The sequence below is a fragment of the Protopterus annectens genome, chromosome 9.part0 (genome assembly GCF_019279795.1).
Source record: "Protopterus annectens isolate FY-2018-M chromosome 9.part0, PAN1.0, whole genome shotgun sequence".
Lineage (NCBI taxonomy): Eukaryota > Metazoa > Chordata > Ceratodontiformes > Protopteridae > Protopterus > Protopterus annectens.
In genome coordinates, this window is record NC_056743.1 from 104,052,326 (window position 1) to 104,069,581 (window position 17,256).

A 17,256-nucleotide genomic window follows, 5' to 3' on the forward strand; every position below is an offset into this window, starting at 1 on the left:
CTGAAATGCCATTTTCATATGGTAGCATTAATGGGGAGTGCAAAAATATGTATAAATATGTATACTCGCTGAGGAAAGTGCTACAGTGCCTGACATCTATAAGCATGTATGTCAGCCACAAGCAGCAGGATTGACTGACTAGGACTGTAGGCTAACAGCCAGCAAGAAGTGAACAGATTTTAAAAAATAAGTCCTCAATATGCTTCACATTTAGCTGCTGTAGAAAAATCTATAAATCCTAGCCCTATAAAGTTATCTTGAAGTACCTTAATCTCCTCCAACATTAATGCTGTCAACAGAAATACAACACAAGACTGTTGAAAGTTTATGTATTAACTCATGGAGGAGTAGACTGTAAATTGGTCATTCATACCATATCCTTGGTAATAAACAGCACACCTCCCCAGTGAGTACAATATTACATACCTACACTACGAACCAAAATCCGAACTTAAACTATTTCATTGTGTTATGCCTACAGCACATGCAATCTAAAATGCAGAGAGAGGGGCTTAATAACATTTCAGATTTACACAAACACCTATCAGGTTTAAACTACGGGAGGACTGTAATCCTTTCAGGAGGAAGACGAGAAAAACATGCATGCAACAAAGGCTGGCTAATCAGGTCACAGTAATTCATCATTTGTCCAAGGTAGGTCAACTTGGACTCATGTTTCAGATGGAGAGAGGTGGAGAAACAGATAGGGAAAGAATAGATCAAAGAGGAGTAGGGTGGAATGAGCTGTTGGGCAGTATTGAAAAGACTGGGAACAAAGCAAATCAGTTTCTTCAATTTATACCTCAGCAGCTTTCAAGTGTTAATTACAACATGTTTGGTGTCTGTCATCAAAGAAAGGGCCTTTTTGATTTTATCGATCTTGAATCCCTATTAGGATTGTATCCTTTGGTATGTACGTTTCGTGGATGATGTCTTTATTTTATGGAGAGGACATGGTTCCAATATCAGTAATTTTGTAGAATATTTACATAGTACAACAGATTTTTTGAAATTTTCTTTTACTTTTTCTGACACCTCCATTGACTTTCTAGATGTAAGTGTAACTAAAACTAATTTAAAACAGCTGAAAACTAGTATCTACTACAAGCCTACCAGGACCAATGCCTGTCTTCATAAATCTAGCATGCACCTGAGACACATCTCTAGAAATGTTCTCAAAGGACAAGTTTTTAGAACTTTATGCCTACATAACAATGATGAAGAGACTGCAGGGGCACTGGATAAATTACACAGTGAATTTGAGCAAAAAGGCTACTCAAGTTCAGAATTCACGAATGTGATAACAGAGGCATGGAAAGTTAGATCAACAAGATGTAAGCCTTACATGAGCTCTCAAACTGATATGAGAACGTCTGGCAATAGAGACATTGATAGGAATAAGTTTAGAGTAGTTTTTCGATTTGCAAGTGATATTAATAAGTATACAGATATCATTAAGAAGAACTGGCACTTACTACAGGAAACACCAGACCTTGTCCCCATGATCGGTGACGCACCAAGTTTTAGTTTTATGAACAACGTGTCATTGAAGCAACATCTTTGTAATAAAGAACACCAACCCCATAGAAAAAATCTCTCCAACAGACAAGGTACTTTTCCATGCAGGAATTGTGCAGCCTGTCAGTACATTTATATTAAAAATGAGTATATTCATCCAATGAAACATTTTAGGTTATATACTAAGAAATAGTATGATTGCAAGAGTACAGATGTTATTTTAGTTCTTGTCAAGCATGTCATGCCTATTACGTAGGAAAAACAAACAGAACTTTTAAAGATAGAATATTAGAACATGCAAGGGATATACGAAATTTGAAACAATCTAATGCCCTAGCAAATCATATTTTAAATACAAACAGTACTCACTGCTTCAAATTTTTGGTTTTACAACAAGTATTAAGGACAAATAGAGGTGGGGACATAGAAAATTATACAGAAGAGTTATAACAGAAATGGATTATCAAGCTGAATGCAGATAGATATCCGGGCTTGAATGGCTGTACTTCACTAGTCCCTTGCCTTAAAGCAAGACGTCTTAAACATTAATTTCTAGGTTTTAATGTGGTACTATAGTTCATCAAGCTTTTGTATTTACTTATATATATATTTTGCTGTTAAAATATATATTGCGATATATATGTATGTATGGGTTCCAATGTTCCCTATATTGATTTTGTTCATTTATTTATCTACCCCCTTTTTGGACCCAGTGATTTAGTTTTATGTATGTATATTCTTATATTATATTGATACTTATAGTAATTGTTAAGGAATTTATTATGGTTTTTAATTCTTATTTTTATTACCCTTACTGTCTTCAACATGTCGTTTGAGATCAAGTTAGGTACTATATTCATAAGTTGTTCATTTTTCCATCTTTTCCATTATGGTGTAGTCATGATTATTGTCTTTCTTTAGACAAAGGTTTTTTTGGTCTTCTGATCTGTTCAGATGGATAGATGTTTGCGAACACCAAAGCTTTTTCATATGGAAGAAGTTTTATTTAAATCTGTGCATAATTATAGGAACATATGCGTCTTGCATACATTCCAACATATACACTTTAATATAGAAAGTGTGTAATTATAAGCTTGGTACATATAACATTTATTTTTAGGGATATGTGTTTCATTGGGTTGGGATTACAGCTTGCCCCAGAACTGACGGATGTTTTGACTGTTTTGATACTGTTACCTTTAATGTTTTGATCTGTCTAGTTACAGCGCTATGGCGTCAGCACGCTGTTTAATAGTCTAATGTTTGAATATCAGCTCCATGCCGACATGAATAGTAACTTAAATTATGCCATATGTAAGAACCTTAGATATATGTATATATATTTTTTAGTGTATATGAGATTAGAGTATGCTTATACACATGTTGATATGCGTATATGTTTTTTATTCTTTTTGTATTCATTTTTTTGAGTGTAAGTGCCTGACTGTGATAAGCTTTAGTGACATATGCAGTTTGTAAAATGTTCAGGCTTCAGAATGTCTGAGTTTAGTTTGGTATACAAGTTCATATTCATGGGGTTAATAGATTAGTCCTTTATCATAATGGACGAATGCAATTGATTGTTTTGATCTCTCCTAACTTGTATTTTCGATACGAGTTCAAATGTGCTTCACAGAGAGATACTTTTGCACGCTGTTTTAAGGTTTGCTAATGTGATTTTTAATTATGCTATGAGATGATTCCTAATACAATACTAGTTCGTTTGGGAACATAGTATCATATTCTTCATATTTGCAATATGTTTTTATGTATATATTTATGTTTTTATTTACAATACTGATGCCTATACAATGTAACAGTTGCTTAGCAGCAAAGTTATAGTTTGCTCAATTGATTAAGTGGTTTGACTAATTGCTTGATTTCCCGCCTAGTGCGGTTTAAATGCTGGATTCAAACTTTGCATTAGTGAAATCTGAAGAAGCGCGGTTGTACCGCGTGAAAGCGCTTATTCCTTTTTCTGTTTTTGTTCTTCATTAAAAGACTGCTTTTTTAACTACGGAGCAATATCTTTTTATACCAGCACAAGTGTTGCAGTTTTGCATGCGGCTTTTGGATAGTGTTGTTCAACAGTTTGGCGACTCACCATTGTTGGTCTAAATAGCTGAGTTACTGGAACTATTTATTGAACTGTCCTAGTGGTTGGTTCACCACTTTTGTCTTATATTGTTGGGCTTCGTTTTTGGTGAGTGAACCATTTGACAAGTTTTACCGACTTCCTTACTTGATTTTCGTGTTTTTTTGGTCGGCTACTTTGTACACTATGGACCCAGCTTTTCATCTTGGACCGGAGTCGAGGGATACAGCATCTACATGGAAAAGCTTGTTGCATTCCAATGATAACCCTTTATTGTCTCTGGACCTTTTGCAAGATATGAATGTGGTACAGACACAAGCTAACGGTGAGAACCTTACAGAATTTTTTCCTATGTTGAAAAAGCTTGAAGATAACCTTTACCAGTTACAGAAATATGTTTGGCAGCGGCTTCATTTGGAAGCTTGTTTACATTTTAAAATAGTCCCCAGGGGTATGAGGGTATTTTGTATGCCCACATATGGGGATACACACCCTCAACTGTTGAAACGCTGGCAAGATTTGAACATTGAACTTGGGTTCAGCTATGCCAAACTTTTGATAGATTATTTCTCACCCTTAGAAAAGGAGCTAAGGGAGAAAACTGACATTCTGTATAAAGAATTAACTGAACATTTCACTTCGAGTTTTTGCAAAGACAAGATTCAACATCTACTCACTCAAATTAACTCGTTTAGTGACAGATTAAAAATCATTAAGCAAAAGAAATTGACACGGGACTTTAATGATTTTAAGAGGGGCCAGGTCTTTATTTGGCCGCAACATCAAGCTGTGCAAGGAGCTAATAATACAGCTGCTGCTGATCATCGAGACAGGGTTCTCCCCTCCAGCTCTACATATGCTCGGGTTGTGCAGCCTTTGCCTCCCTTGGTTTCCAATTCTCTACATGGTGAGGAGGTATTTCCAGCTGCAGCTAATATATCTCCGGTAGTCACTGAATTGACTGATACACCTCCACCTAATCAGGAAGCCTTTAATGTTCGCCCTCTAGTGCATCCTTCTGGTACCATTCCCAAACATACACTTACAATGACTTCCTCCACTGGTGCTTTTTTACCGTATCTAAAGAAGCAAGTCAACCAATACAACAGAGGAAGATCCCGAAGCAGAGACACTCGCAAAAGGAAGAATTCGGGGGAACAACACCCTCTAAACAGAAGAAAGATGAATTGACAAATGACATTTTGTTCAATTTTTCTAGTGTTCCTCTGGATTCTCATAGTGTCAGTGTTTTGAGCAGAGGTCTTAATTTTATACCAGCTATAAATGCAAAACTAACAGAAACTCTGATAGATCTGAGAATGTTCTGTAGGAACATAAGTTTGAAGCTTTTCTTCAAGACCAGTACGAATGACAGAGTAGATACTCCAGTTTCACTACGATACAAGGCCAATAGTACCTTTATACCTCCTATCCCTCCCCATGTTGAATGCTTCTTGAAAGCTTGTGAGCACCAGTACTATAAAATATTTCAGCTTAATAACAAAGAAGGAAGATATTACAATCTTAGTCCTTGTGAATTTCAAAGTTTGAGTCACCTTAGGAAAGATTCCAGGGTGGTAATAAAACCAGCAGACAAGGGAGGAGGGGTTGTAGTGCTTGATACTGATGATTATCTAAGGGGTATGTCAGCTTTACTTTCTGAGGAAGAAACATATACCATCATTTCTCATAGGGAGGTTCTACAGATCATAGATAGGGTGCATGATACTATTTATGATATACTTATGTGCCGTCAAGTTAGTCAAGAAACATATAATTTTCTCTACATAGAATTTCCTGTAATACCTATTATTAAGGGCCTCCCTAAAATACATAAAAACGTCACACCGATACCATATAGACCGATAGTATCAGGGGACAATTGGGTAACAGCCCACATATCTAAGTTCGTTGAGGATATGTTGAGACCAGTTGTTAATCAGTACCCCACCATACTAAGAGACACTTATGATCTCTTAGATACCATCAAGGACATCAAGTTAGACATGAGTCAGAAATATACATTCATTACTCTAGACGTCAAAAGTCTATTCACGTCAATACCCAATACTGAAGGTTTAGAGAGCATTAGGGAGCTTTTGAGTAAAGGGTCTTCATATAGTAATGACAGGAACATCCTTATAAGTCAACTACTAGAACTCATTCTTTACAATAATGTATTTTTGTTTGGGGATAGGTATTATCTACAAAAATGGGGGGTAGCCATGGGCACCCCCTGTGCTAATACCTATGCTAACTTGGTTGTCCTATGGTGGGAGAAACAATTTCTTTTTCCTCATGAGAACTTTAGATTTGTTAAACTGTATAGGCGTTTTGTGGATGATATTATTATCATTTGGGAAGGGGATATATTATCTTTTGAGACCTTCCTTAGAGATCTAGAAGCTACTAGCAACTTCCTAAGATTTACTGTTGAGTCATCCACTACACATATAGATTTCCTAGATGTAACCCTACGTTTTACCCCCGAAGGAGGCATTATTTCAAATCTGTACAGGAAACCTTTGTGGCGTAATTCTTTACTAACCTTCGACAGCATGCACACTAGACATGTGTTTAAGGGGATTATTAGCAGCCAATTCCTAAGGATTAAGAAACTTTGTAGTAGAGAAGCTGATATCATCCAAGAGGCCTCGATATTAGAAAATCTGTTTGTTAACAGAGGCTATGATCCTGAAATGGTTGAATGTATTAAATACAAAATATTGGGTGATATATTACATAGTGAAGCTTGTAAATACAAACCGACAACCCAAGTGACTTTGTATCACAATAAGAGAAGTCCCATTTGCAAGGACCTAGTTAAATATATAATCACTTACACCAGTGATATAAATAGGATACAGAAGGTTGTGCGTGATAATTGGCACATACTAATTATGGACCCTATAACCAGGGGATTACTAGGAGAGTATCCTATCTTTTTGTATAAGAACAGTAAGAATTTGAAAAGGATGCTTTGCATAGATACTTATACCTCTATAGAATGTCAGAAGGTGCCTCCAGTCATTTTACATAAGCAAGGCACCTATCCATGTTTTAATTGCAAAAGGTGCAGTTATATCACGAAGGAACAACCCTTTGAACATCCAACCATGGATTATGTCTTTACACCACGTTTCTTTGCCAATTGCAATTCTAGTAATGTCATATATCTTGCTACATGCATTAAATGTACAACGTTCTATGTAGGCTTAACCAAAAGAAAACTACATGAACGTATTTATAACCACCTTTATGACATTAGGAAGAAGGTGGAAACTAATGCATTGGCAAAGCATGTTATAGAATACCCATTACATTCTTTCACCTTTAGGGTTTTGCAATTGGTGAATGATAATAATAGAGGAGGCAATAAGGAGAATAATTTAGCTACTTCTGAACTACAATGGATTCTGAAACTAGGAGCCCATTTAGCACCAGGAATTAATAGCTCAGTATCCTTGAAACCAGTACTACTGTCTCGTTGATAATATACTATGCTTAGTCACTAAACAATAGTAGAGAGAGATCCACACGTTTAGTTATCATTGGTGAGCTCTCTCCAATATATTTTGCTGTTAAAATATATATTGCGATATATATGTATGTATGGGTTCCAATGTTCCCTATATTGATTTTGTTCATTTATTTATCTACCCCCTTTTTGGACCCAGTGATTTAGTTTTATGTATGTATATTCTTATATTATATTGATACTTATAGTAATTGTTAAGGAATTTATTATGGTTTTTAATTCTTATTTTTATTACCCTTACTGTCTTCAACATGTCGTTTGAGATCAAGTTAGGTACTATATTCATAAGTTGTTCATTTTTCCATCTTTTCCATTATGGTGTAGTCATGATTATTGTCTTTCTTTAGACAAAGGTTTTTTTGGTCTTCTGATCTGTTCAGATGGATAGATGTTTGCGAACACCAAAGCTTTTTCATATGGAAGAAGTTTTATTTAAATCTGTGCATAATTATAGGAACATATGCGTCTTGCATACATTCCAACATATACACTTTAATATAGAAAGTGTGTAATTATAAGCTTGGTACATATAACATTTATTTTTAGGGATACGTGTTTCATTGGGTTGGGATTACAGCTTGCCCCAGAACTGACGGATGTTTTGACTGTTTTGATACTGTTACCTTTAATGTTTTGATCTGTCTAGTTACAGCGCTATGGCGTCAGCACGCTGTTTAATAGTCTAATGTTTGAATATCAGCTCCATGCCGACATGAATAGTAACTTAAATGATGCCATATGTAAGAACCTTAGATATATGTATATATATTTTTTAGTGTATATGAGATTAGAGTATGCTTATACACATGTTGATATGCGTATATGTTTTTTATTCTTTTTGTATTCATTTTTTTTGAGTGTAAGTGCCTGACTGTGATAAGCTTTAGTGACATATGCAGTTTGTAAAATGTTCAGGCTTCAGAATGTCTGAGTTTAGTTTGGTATACAAGTTCATATTCATGGGGTTAATAGATTAGTCCTTTATCATAATGGACGAATGCAATTGATTGTTTTGATCTCTCCTAACTTGTATTTTCGATACGAGTTCAAATGTGCTTCACAGAGAGATACTTTTGCACGCTGTTTTAAGGTTTGCTAATGTGATTTTTAATTATGCTATGAGATGATTCCTAATACAATACTAGTTCGTTTGGGAACATAGTATCATATTCTTCATATTTGCAATATGTTTTATGTATATATTTATGTTTTTATTTACAATACTGATGCCTATACAATGTAACAGTTGCTTAGCAGCAAAGTTATAGTTTGCTCAATTGATTAAGTGGTTTGACTAATTGCTTGATTTCCCGCCTAGTGCGGTTTAAATGCTGGATTCAAACTTTGCATTAGTGAAATCTGAAGAAGCGCGGTTGTACCGCGTGAAAGCGCTTATTCCTTTTTCTGTTTTTGTTCTTCATTAAAAGACTGCTTTTTTAACTACGGAGCAATATCTTTTTATACCAGCACAAGTGTTGCAGTTTTGCATGCGGCTTTTGGATAGTGTTGTTCAACAGTTTGGCGACTCACCATTGTTGGTCTAAATAGCTGAGTTACTGGAACTATTTATTGAACTGTCCTAGTGGTTGGTTCACCACTTTTGTCTTATATAACATGCAAGGGATATACGAAATTTGAAACAATCTAATGCCCTAGCAAATCATATTTTAAATACAAACAGTACTCACTGCTTCAAATTTTTGGTTTTACAACAAGTATTAAGGACAAATAGAGGTGGGGACATAGAAAATTATACAGAAGAGTTATAACAGAAATGGATTATCAAGCTGAATGCAGATAGATATCCGGGCTTGAATGGCTGTACTTCACTAGTCCCTTGCCTTAAAGCAAGACGTCTTAAACATTAATTTCTAGGTTTTAATGTGGTACTATAGTTCATCAAGCTTTTGTATTTACTTATATATATATATATATTTAAGATTTTATATAGGACATTTTTATACTTTTACATATATTATCGTCAATAATGATGTTTTTTAGAGAGACACATGTAATTTAAGGTTGGTTTTAAATACACAGTTTGCATAAGCTTGTACTAATAGTTTTAATTGTTAAATTATTTGACTGTATTGCTTTAAATAGTTGAAACCACACTGATTGCTAGTATTTAACCAAGCATGATCTGCATTAACATTGTATGATGAAGCAACACTGAGTTGTGAAAGCGCTCACCTACTGTTCTTCTCTAAATAAAGTTACTGTGGATAGTTTCAGCGTGTAACTTTGGTGCCTCGTTCTATTCTTATTGTTGCAGTTTTTGGCACCTTAGTATACCTGTAGCCATTTGAAATTTGTTTTTCCCTTTTTGATTTTTGTTGGGAAAAGTGGTTAGAGTTTCTGGTATGATTTAGGAACATGTTATGTAGATTATATATTAGTAATTGAATTAATGGCATAGTCTGATTTAGTTTTTGAATTTTCAATTTAGTTTAAGCTTGAAAAAGCCTAGATATAAGATTTAAAAACAGCCTTAGAGGATTAGTCAGTACAGAATGTTAAGACATAAATGAAAAAAAGAAACAGCAAGTAAGAACTTAAATTTAGGAATTTCAAGTACGGTTTGGATCTCTTGATATAAGGCTTATGAAGGGGTAATAAAAAGGCACTTAGGGCTAGGCTGAAGTCTGGGATTTAGAAGATGGACTTGAGTTAAGGAAGCAGGTTTGGTTAACAGATTAATGTTGTTTATGCATAGCAAATGCTATATACTAAATTTATAATAATAACAGTAATGTATATAAAAAAAAATTGCTGTACATCAGGGCTGGTGAATTGGGGCCTGTGGGAGACCGCTCGGCAGTGCTGGTGAATAATGGCCTGTAGTAGTTGATGATTTAGGGCTGGAGTAGATGTTTAACTTTAATTATACATAAAAAAATAAATAAATTGTAAGTGCACTGAGAACTGGGCAAGGAGTGCAACAAGGGAGGGGAGTTGCTAGAGGATTAAAAAGTAAGTTAATGTAAATTTTTCCTTTTGTGTTTTTTTTTACTGTTAGATGGAGCAGCATATTCAAGCACAAGTGCAGGTTATGTTAAGCCTTGAAGGGGAAGACTGGTGGAAGGATTTATGCCGACAGGCAATGGGGCCAGGGCAATTGCAGGTTCATTCAAGGGGCAAATTTTGGACCAGATCAGGTCCTTATTAACACAGCTCAAAGGAAATGGGGAAAACTGCAACTTATAACTGCAGGGTGAGAATAGTCAGGCACTGGAGAAAGAAAAAGGGAATGTAGAACAGGCTAGGTATCATGCTGCAGTTACCTTAGACTTGCCTCTTTGCTTTCATTTGAATGGGAACATTAAGCAACAAATTGCAAACAGGGATTATGTAGATGTATTTTCCCGTTTGAATAGAGAAGATGATGAAAAGGAGGATAAGGATGGCAGGACTGACTATTCTGTGGGCAAAAAGGAAACTGGTGAGAGGAAGGACATGGGAAAACTGAGTGACTGGGTATTCCATTTATGCAGAGATTTTGGAGGAAAGGAGCCCTAACAAAGTGAACTGCATATGTTTGCATTTCAATACACTGAGCACTATGCATATTGCTCAATGGGGTCAAATGTAGCTATGATATGAGGAATATTACAAGAGGATGTGGCAAGCATTCTGAGAAAGGCCATGGTCATGGATGGATTTGAGTTTGTTATGCTGGTTGGATACTAATGGGGACTCTTGAGTAACAGATTGCAGGTTTCCAATTAGCCATACTTTGAATAGTTTTAATAGATACAGTATGTCCAGATATACAGGATTGATGGAAGTTCAGTTTGTTAAAGCAGACGGGGAGCATGGAGGTGTTTTCAATACAATTCTGGCCACTGTTGGAACCAGTTACAATGCAAATTTTGGCATCGCTGCATGACATATGAAAAAGACATACCACCCAGACAATACATATTTTTGTCTGTCAAGTCCCCAGAACAAAACACATACACTACATCCCAGGACACTCTTATGACTCCTGTAAGAGGGGATGACTTAAGTGAGGGGCTCAAGGCTTATCCAGATAGTGAGTCAGCAGCGTTGTTAGGGGGAATGGTTCACAACTTGGTTTAGAAAACCAGTGAAAGGTAATAAAAAAGGGGGTTATTATTAAGGACTTGAAATCTGCAAGGGAACATCCAGACATAGTTAAAGCCAAGTTACGTACAAAAATTAGAAGCAAGCAGATTGGCAGGTCCATTTCTCTGCCCACCCAGAGAAGCATTCAAGGTACAAGCAACCAGGTGTGTTCCTTCTAATTCATCACCTGTTATATCCTGAGGGGGCATCTGTGAATGATTATGCAACTGGGAATGGACTTTGGTGCGTTATGCTTCATTTGACGAGACTGTTTGCAGGGTGCAAGAAAAGGGGAGATGGGACTTTATTGTAAAAGGGGGCATAGAGTCTGCTTTTAGACTTTTGCCCATTGCTCCTAAAGACCAGGGGTGGTTAGGCTTGTTTTTGAAGGTCTGTATTACATGGACAAATGCATGCCAATTGGTTCTTTGATTGCTTTTTCTACATTTGAAGTATAGTACCTTTTTACATTGGATGGTGCCACACAGGTTAGAGAAAGACAACACTGTTCATTATTTGAATGATTTCTTATTTGTGGGGAGGAAAGATATGGGAAAATGCCAATAAGGAGTGGACACCTTTAATCAAGTATGCATAGAACTCTGAGTGCCATTGGTGAGGGAAAAGGCAGAAGACCTGACATATCATCAACTTTGGGCATAGAGATTGATAGCTTGAAAGGTCAGAGACTTCCTATAGACAAGGTGCAAAAGTTACATTTAACATTATGTGCCAAGTCAGAACAAAAATGATGCTCAAACAAGTGCAAGCACTAATAGGGTTGATGAAGTCTGCATGCTCAGTAATCCCGATGGAGAGTTCATTTATGAGGTGGTTTGCTACTAAAGGGTCAGGCTGCACAAAGCAGCACCACCAAATTGGGTTTTTGTGAGGAATGAAGAAGGATTAAGGGGTATGGCTGACTTTTTTCTGCAGATTATAAAGGGGTAGCAATATAGCAGGAAATGGACATTCAATCTCCACTTGAAGTGCTTACAGATGCAGCAAGGGTAACAGGTTTTGGGTGTTATTTACAAGGACGTTGGTTCAGTGTACCATGGCCAAGTCATGTTAAGGGCAGGGTAAGTATTTCAATCACAGAGATGGAATTTTTTTAGTGATAGTGGCCTTGGAAATATAGCAAAACAAAGGATAGGGTGGTTTGGCTTCATTCTGATAGCAGCAGCATAGTGTATATAGTGAACAATCAAATAGGGGGTAAAAGAGTGTTAGGCAGGATGATGAGGCATTTTACTATTAAGTGCTTAACATTAAATGTCACAGTTAAGGCACAACACATACTGGGCATTGATAAGTCATTTGCAGATTCACTTTTTCATCTACAGTGGTCCCAGTTCAGGTTGCTGGCTCCAAATGCAAAACTTACCCCAGATCAAGTGCCAGATCACTTGTGGGCCTTATGGGCAGAAGAGAAAGGTGACTAATGTGGAATGCCCTCATGGAAGGACAAGGTTCAGGTATAGTAAATACATACAGCAATTTTTGCAGACTAGACTATCCAAGGGCTGGGAACCAGCATGGCCCCATTCCACTCCACCAAATTAGGGCTAATATTTTGGTAAAGGGGAAAATCAGTTGGAGTTTGGGGATGGCAAGAAGCACATCAGCAGCTTTGAATTGGTTTCACCAGGCTCTAAGGTTAAAGACTTAACTAATTCAAGTCCAGTCAATGTTTCAGAGCTGGAGGATGCAAATACCAAAGATCATGACAAGAAGTACCCCAAAGGGCCAGCAGTTCTCCATAAACTATGGTTTGCCATTTTAGCAATTTGCTCTTCTTCTTATGCAATAATGTTATTTAGGGGGTGCCTTTTTGTGGGGCATTTAGATAGTTGGAGATCTTTCTAATCGGCAATAAAAAGGCCAGCAGATGGTATTACCTTTGGCACATGTATATGTGTCTAGGAAGACACTCAGGTTTATGGGGCTAACTCCAAAATGGATGAAGAAGGGAAAGGTCAGTGGGCAAGAGTTATTACCTCAGAGTTTAGAATGGAAATTGGCCACAATTTTGTTTGAATACTGCAACTATAGGAGTTTGTTACAAGGTCTGTTCTTTTGTCATCAGCAAGGGGATCCTCTTAAACAGTATCAAGTGAGAGCAGTCTTATGAGAAGCTGTAAAGTTGTCTGGTTAGACAGATAAACATTACATTATTTTTGGATCAGGGCAGCATCATATGCATATACAATGGGGGAATCACAGGCTGACATTAAAAGGCTGGGTGGGAGAAGTCAAATGCTTATAAAAGATAAGTCAGGAGTGAACAATTTTAACTCTTGTTCTTGTTACAGCTCACACATCGTCAAATCAACAGTACATTTGGATAGTGGGTTATTCATTTATCCAGAGATTCCATCACTGAGTCCAGGGTGGGTCCATATTCAGCTACCAAAAATAAACTGAAAGATTAAACAGTGAACAGTATCATTACCAAACTTCTATGAAAATAAATACATCGAATGACCATGGTTGGCCAACAACCAGTAAGTAACATGGCACATAAAGTAAGTGAAGGGAAAACTTTTAAATTTGTCATATTCCCCACTGCAGTGTGATCTTAGAGTTGATATATATTAGCTAGGTGGGGTGGCGGGTGCATCTCCCACATTGTGGGGTATTTGGGGAGAAGCCCCCACCTTGGTTGTGTTTGTGACGTTGGCTGACTATGGCCATTTAATTTATTTTCATAGAAGGTGCTGGTCGGTAATATTAGTATTTGCTGTTTACTGTTCATGTTTTTTTTTATTTTTGGTAGCAAAATAGACTCATCCAGGCCAGATTGGATTCATCCTTCCAAATGTGGAATAAAGATTCTTGTGAGGCAATCTGGGTTGGTGTGTCAGGCATGCAATGTCATCAGCTTAGGGCACTGTTGCAGCAAGAAGCCAGAATGGTCAAAACTCCCAAACCACTGTGTTACATTTAGGGGGAAATGATGTTTGCTAGCTTCCAATAAAAAGATTTGATTGGTTTGATTGTGCAGGAAGTCAATTATGCGTAACTGCTGGACACAGACTTATCTATTGGTCAGAAGTAGTACAGAAAGGAAGATGGACAGGAGCTAGGTCCATTGAAGCAATAGAGGATGAGGTAGATAATTAATACTACTACAGATAAGTTAAGGAACATTAGTGGGCTGTGCATTCCTCATCCTGGCATTCAGGTCAGGTGGCTGGATAGGTATGACGGGGATGGGCTCATTTATCAGGGACTTGCTTGCAGGTTTTCTATACAGAATTACAAGCAGGCTTAGCACTGAAAGGCCTACATTTAGAATAATAGTACGGGATGTCAATGTAAGTGGGAGGGAGGACTCAGGGCTCTTTATGTGGAACTTCCACAGGCCACACAACCCCAAGGGATTATCAGGGGACTAATTAACCCCACAATGGCTCTTTGGCAGATTGTATGGTGACCCAGTGGAACTGAGTAAAAAAATGTTATACTGTGGGTAAGATTATCGGAAGAGTTAGATATCTAAGTGCTGTCTATTACTGTGTAGTTTTTAGGGCACTGCTATGAAGAAATGACCTCCCTGAAATTCCTGCCTGTACATATCATATTGGCTTCACTCAGTAAAGGTCATTGGCTGTAATTGGCAATAAACATGGCTGCAGCCATTTAATCCACTTGATGTCTTTGTTTTTATTTCATATACAACAATGATTGCGATGGGGATGCAAAATTACTTGCAATGTGTTGAACTGGTCATAAGGTGTTTTTCATGGGTTAACCTCCTGCTGTGCATCAATGGCTGCAGGTAAACTGCTTTCACAAATTATGAATAATGGAGGCTAGTGTAGTAAGGGGCAGGGAGAGCTGTACCAGTTTTAGACAATGATGCTGAAAAAGGACATTTTGAGATGAATGAACGGTACAGCTGGCAGGATGCTCTGTAGTAATGTTCCAATACAGGCAACAAGGGAAAGGTAAGAAGCCTCTTCAAGCACATTTGAGCGAGAAAGAAAATAGAATTTGATATAGATTTGGATCATATTCATTTACGTCAAAGATCTGAATCAGTCCAGGAAGAGGGAAACACTGATATAATATCTCACTCTTTTTAGGAAACAGAACTGGTGTTTCTGCAGGTTGGAAAAAATCCCTTCTACCAAGCATTCCCCAAAGTTCCATGCCTCTAACAATTTCTTTTAGCTATGAAAAACAAACATCACAATTCCTTATTTTAAGTGCTCTTTTAAAAACTTAAAATGTGTAGCACTGTTTCTTTTGGAAAACTTAAGCTACCCACAATGCTCAGAATAGATAAGATCATTCATCATCATCATTCTCTTTCGGCTTTTCCCGTTAGGGGTCGCCACAGCGGATCATCTCTTTCCATTTCTTCCTATCCTCTGCATCTTGCTCTGTCACACCAACCGCCTGCATGTCCTCTCTCACCACGTCCATAAACCTTATCTTAGGCCTTCCTCTATTCCTCTTACCTGGCAGCTCCATCCTTAGCATCTTTTTCCCAATATACCCATCATCCCTCCTCAGCACATGTCCAAACCAACGCAATCTCGTCTCTCTTGCTTTGTCTCCAAACTGTCCAACATGAGCTGACCCTCTAATATACCGATTCCTAATCCTATCCATCCTAGTCACACCGATTGCAAATCTTAACATCTTTAACTCTGCCACATCCAGCTCTGACTCCTGCCTTTTGTCAATGCCACTGTCTCCAACCCATATAACATAGCTGGTCTCACTACACTCTTGTAGACCTTCCTTTCACTCTTACGGATACCCGTCTGTCACAAATCACTCCTGACACTCTTCTCCACCCATTCCACCCTGCCTGTACTCTCTTCTTCACCTCTCTTCCACATTCACCATTACTCTGAACTGTTGATCCCAAGTACTTAAACTCGTCCACCTTTACCAACTCTACTCCCTGCATCCTCACCATTCCTCTACCCTCCCTCTTATTTACACACATATATTCTGTCTTAGCCCTGCTGACCCTCATTCCTCTGCTCTCTAGAGCATATCTCCACCTCTCCAGAGTCTCCTCAACCTGATTCCTACTCTCACTACAGATCACAATGTCATCTGCAAACATCATAGTCCACGGGCCTCCTGTCTGTTCTCATCTGTCAACCTGTCCATCACCACTGCAAATAAGAAAGGACTCAGAGCTGATCCTTGATGTAATCCCACCTCCACCTTAAACGGATCTGTCACTCCCACTGCAGTCCTCACCACTGTCACACTACCCTCGTACATATCCTGTACCACTCTTACGTACTTCTCTGCCACTCCCGACTTCCTCATACAATACCACAACTCTTCTCTAGGCACCCTGTCATATGCTTTCTCCAAGTCTACAAAGACGCAATGCAACTCCTTCTGACCTTCTCTGTATTTCTCCATCAACACTCTCAGAGCAAACATTGCATCTGTAGTGCTCTTTCCTGGCATGAAACCATACTGCTGATCACTAATCATCACCTCCCTTCTTAACCTTGCTTCCACTACTCTTTCCCATAACTTCAAGCTGTGACTAATCAGTTTTATCCCTCTGTAGTTACTGCAGCTCTGCACATCACCCTTATTCTTAAAGATAGGTACCAAAACACTTTTTCTCCACTCCTCAGGCATCCTCTGACTTTCCAAAATTTCATTAAACAATCTAGTTAGAAATTCCACTGCCATTTCTCCTAAGCACCTCCATGCTTCCATTGGTATGTCATCTGGGCCAACAGCCTTTCCATTCTTCATCCTCTTCATAGCTGCCCTTACTTCCTCCTTGCTAATCTGTTTCACTTCCTGATTCACTATCCCCACATCATCCAACCTTCTCTCTCTCTCATTCTCTTCATTCATCAGCCTCTCAAAATACTCTTTCCATCTACTCAACACACTCTCCTCTCTTGTGAGTACCTTTCCCTCACTATCCTTTATCACCCTTACATGCTGCACATCTTTCCCAGCTCTGTCCCTCTGTCTAGCTCAGTATAGATAAGATACCCTTGCAAAATGAAAAGGT